Source organism: Bubalus kerabau, chromosome X, assembly GCF_029407905.1.
Source record: "Bubalus kerabau isolate K-KA32 ecotype Philippines breed swamp buffalo chromosome X, PCC_UOA_SB_1v2, whole genome shotgun sequence".
Taxonomy (NCBI): domain Eukaryota; kingdom Metazoa; phylum Chordata; class Mammalia; order Artiodactyla; family Bovidae; genus Bubalus; species Bubalus kerabau.
This window is the reverse complement of record NC_073647.1, coordinates 142,576,693-142,581,357: the sequence shown is the minus strand read 5'-3', so window position 1 is coordinate 142,581,357 and position 4,665 is coordinate 142,576,693. Positions and strand designations below refer to the sequence as shown.

The window sequence follows — 4,665 nt, the reverse complement described above, 5'->3', positions numbered from 1 at the left end:
AGCATCCTTGTTGGCAGGGAGGGGTTTTTAAAATCTTTAAAAAAAAAAAATCAGAATTTAATCCAATCAACTATTTTTTAAACTGTGTAAAAAACCTGCATCTTCTTTATTTTTAATACTTTAATTTCAGAACAAAATAAACAACAAAAAAAAACACAACACACAACATTCAAACCCCATGTCAAACATGGAGAGGGATAGGGCTTGAGGCCCATGTATTCTGCCTTAGAAGGACAGAAATAAAACCACTAGACATCAGCAGAGGGAACCACATGGGCCAGGGCCACCGGGGCTGCTGCTGCTGCAGGAGCTGTGGGGACGCTATACAGAGGGAGCAGTCTGCAGGTAGAAATTCCTAATCTACTTCTTCCATGCGAGAGGCATCCTTGTCACCCTCAAGGGGGGGAATCTCATCAGGAACAGCAGCGCTGGGCTCCTCGGCCTTCACCTCATCTTCATCAGTGCCCAGGCCAAGCTTTATCATGCAGTAGATGCGATTGGAGTGTGTCTGGGGATCCTCAAGCGAGAAGCCAGAGGAGAGCAGTGCAGTTTCGAACAGCAGCACCACCAGGTCCTTGACGGCCTTGTTTTTGTCTGCCTCTGCCTTCTGCCGCAAGGTCTCCACGATGGGGTGGTCAGGGTTGATCTCCAGGTGCTTTTTGGCCATCATGTAGCCCATGGTTGAGTTGTCCTGAAGCGCCTGGGCTTTCATGATGCGCTCTGTGTTGGCGGTTCAGCCGTAGGTGCTGGTCACAATGCAGCAGGGTGACGACACGAGCCTATTGGAGATCGTCACCTTCTCCACCTTGTTATCCAAGATCTCCTTCATGAGTTTGCAGAGGTTCTCAAACTTTGCCTTGCTCTCCAGCATCTTCTTCTTCTCCTCCTCATCCTCAGGCAGCTGCAGGCCCTCCTTGGTCACAGAGACCAGACTCTTCCCATCAAACTCCTTGAGCTGCTGTACACAGTACTCATCGATGGGCTCCGTCATGTACACCACCTCAAAGCCTCACTTCCACACATGCTCCAGAAATGCAGAGTTGGCAACCTGCTCTTTGCTCTCACCAGTGATGTAATAGATGGACTTCTGGGTCTCCTTCATGCGAGACACATATTCTGAGAGAGAAGTCATCTCATCTCCAGACTAGGACGTGTGATAGCGCAGCAGCTCAGAAAGGTGTCGCTGGTTAGTGGAGTCCTCATGGATTCCAAGCTTCAGGTTTTTAGAGAATGCCTCGTAGAATTTCTTATAGTTCTCCTTGTCTTCTGCTAGCTCAGAGAAGAACTCAAGGCACTTCTTAACAATGTTCTTACAAACCTTCAAAACCTTCAAAATTTTGCTCTGCTGGAGCATTTCTCGGGAGATGCTCAGGGGAAGGTCTTCAGAATCAACCACCCTACGAATGAAGTTGAGATATTCTGGAATCAACTCATCACAGCTGTCCATGATGAACACACGGCAGACATACAGTTTGATGTTGTTGTTTTTCTTTTTGTTCTCGAAGAGGTCAAAAGGAGCCTGACGGGGGATGAACAGCAGTGCTCTGAATTCCAGTTGACCTTCTACAGAGAAGTGCTTCACTGCCAAGTGATCTTCCCAGTCATTGGTAAGACTCTTGTAGAACTCTCCATATTTCTCCTGGGTGATGTCATCAGGGTTCCTGGTCCAAATGGGCTTGGTCTTGTTCAGTTCTTCCTGATCAATGTACGTCTCCTTTATCTTCTTAGTCTTCTTTTTCTTATCTTTGCCACTATCATCCTCCTCGTCTGAGCCCATATCTTCAAATTTAGGCTTCTCTTCATCATCTTTATCTTCCTCTTCTTTCTCACCTTTCTCTTCTTCAGCCTCATCATCACTAATTTTCTTCTCACGTTCTTTCTCCAGATAAAGTGTGATGGGATAGCCTATGAACTGAGAGTGCTTCTTCACCACTTCTTTGACCCTCCTCTTTTCCAAGTACTCTGTCTGGTCTTCCTTCAGGTGGAGAATCACTTTGGTACCGCAGCCAATAGGCTCACCATGGTCAGCACGGACAGTGAAGGAACCTCCAGCAGAAGACTCCTAAGTATACTGTTCATCATCATTATGCTTTGTGATCACAACCACTTTCCCTGCCACTAGGTAGGCAGAGTAGAAGCCCACACCAAATTGCCCAATCATGGAGATGTCTGCACCAGCCTGAAGAGCCTCCCTAAATGTTTTAGTGCCAGACTTGGCAATGGTTCCCAAATTATTTACAAGATCAGCTTTGGTCATGCCAATGCCCATGTTTACCAGAGTCAGAGTATACTCCTGGGGGTTCAGGATGATGTAAATTTTCAGCTCTTTACCACTGTCCAATTTGGAAGGGTCTGTCAGGCTCTCATAGCGAATCTTGTCCAAGGCATCAGAAGCATTACTGATCAACTCCCGAAGAAAAATTTCCTTGTTGGAATAGAAGGTGTTGATAATAAGAGACATGAGTTGGGCAATTTCTGCCTGGAAGGCAAATGTCTCCACCTCTTCCTCTCCATGGTGCACTTCCTCAGGCATCTTCAAGGATAAGAATCACAGGTACTAGAGAACACCGAGCAGGCAATGGCTGCCTCGGGCTCACTCGCTGCAAGAAGGCTATGCGGGGGTGACTCAAGAGCAATCCAATCAGCTTTTAAAAGTTCTAGTCATTTTCCTTGAGATCCTTCTCAAAATATTTTGGTGGGATGGATGTATCCTCAAATATTTTCAGTCACAATTTCATAGGGTCTGTATAGATTATTTTTGTGAATGCTGCTTCTGCTGCTGCTAAGTCACCTCAGTCGTGTCTGACTCTGTGCGACCCCATAGACGGCAGCCCACCAGGCTGCCCCATCCCTGGGATTCTCCAGGCAAAAACACTGGAGTGGGTTGCCATTTCCTTCTCCCATGCCTGAAAGTGAAAAGTGAAAGTGAAGTCGCTCAGTTGTGTCCGACTCAAGCGACCCCATGGACTGCAGCCCACCAGGCTCCTCCATCCATGGGATTTTCCAGGCAGGAGTACTGGAGTGGGGTGCCATTGCCTTCTCCGTTTGTGAATGCTAATCACATCCATTACCTAACCTCATCCCCTCCTGGATATGCTTAAATGTCACACCTCCATATATTGACTGCAACAGAGATTCTTCCTATCCATCATTTCCTTCTCTGCCTCCCTACTCTAATATGCATGTGCGTGTGCACACATGCACGCATGCACACACACACTCTTTCTTAAATTTTTGGAAACTTCTGGACAATTCTCCAACTTCTGTAATTCTTTTGGCTTGTTTAGATTTGGGCAGAATTGAGTTTTCACCTCTTATTAAATGTCAATACAAATAAGATTTAGCTTGTTTAATGATCTCAGTCAGCTTTGAATTAGTAAGGACTACAAGTGTACAACAGAGAAGGCAATGGCACCCCACTCCAGTACTCTTGCCTGGAAAATCCCATGGATGGAAGAGCCTGGTGGGCTGCCGTCCATGGGGTCGCTTGAGTCGGACACAACTGAGCGACTTCACTTTCACTTTTCTCTTTTCACTTTCATGCATTGGAGAAGGAAATGGCAGCCCACTCCAATGTTCTTGCCTGGAGAATCCCAGGGATGGGAAGCCTGGTGGGCTGCCATCTATGGGGTCACACAGAGTCGGACACGACTGAAGTGACTTAGCAGCAGCAGCAGCGACAAGTGTACGAAGCAGGCACAGTGGTTATGTTCTGATTTTCTCCTCCTTAGTATAGAGCATTTAACGTAACTGTGATTCTGGATAGCTTTCAGAAAAATACAAGGCATTCCTTCAACTTTGGCAGGCATGTTAGCCATGAAGAAACTGCCAGAATGTGCTTGAGAGTTTAAAGGGTAGAAAATGGAACCCATAAATTTGACAAGCTCTTTATGTTCCATGCATGAGGGTTGATGATAAACAAATCTTGATTAAATGCTTATTTGTGCTGTTCTTGCCTTTCAGAAGAGGAAAATACTTAATTCCACTCTGAGTGTAGGTGACTCTTCTTGGGACTCCTGCCTTCCTTTATCAACACAGGGCAGATTTGAATCAATATTTAATGTGTAAACACATGGCTCAACCTCATGGGTGATGACTGCTGGTCACCAGAGCCCAGCTGAGTGCAGCATCTCCATTCAGTAGAGGTCTCCGTATTAGTTTACAAAGGTTGAGGGACTTGCACAAAATTTCTTTTTCTCTTTGGCTACATTCTTTTCTCTATTAAGCAAATGACTTAATTCATATTTGGGTTACCTTGGAATACATGGTCTAATAGTGTTTTACCTTTTGGAAAAAAAACCAATTTCCTGAGAAAGCTTATCTAATGCTACTTTCTTGCTTAAAATATTAATCAGTGGTGCCTTACAACTTACAGGATAAAGACTGAACTCGTTTACTGATATTCATGTCTCTCCACCACCTGCCCTCAGGAAATGTCTCCAATCTTCTCATCTCTAACCATTTGCTGTTACGAAATTACCCCCAGGATATTAATTTCTACCTCCTTCTCTCCTCTCTTATTCCCTCTCTCTCTTACTCCCTCCCTCTCTTTTTCCTGCTGTTCAATCCCTCTTTCCTTTCTCCCTCCTTCCCTCCCTCCTTCTCCCCCTTGCTTCCTCCCAGCACCTACTCATTAGGCATCTACAGTGTGACTGACTCAGTGTA

At 45.6% G+C, this 4,665-nt stretch overlaps 1 pseudogene; it reads right to left on the bottom strand.

Annotated features, from left to right (window-relative positions):
* Nucleotides 1–238: 238 nt before the first annotated feature.
* On the bottom strand, nt 239–2,557 carry LOC129638931 (heat shock protein HSP 90-beta-like; annotated as a pseudogene).
* Between the last annotated feature and the right edge of the window lie 2,108 nt (nt 2,558–4,665).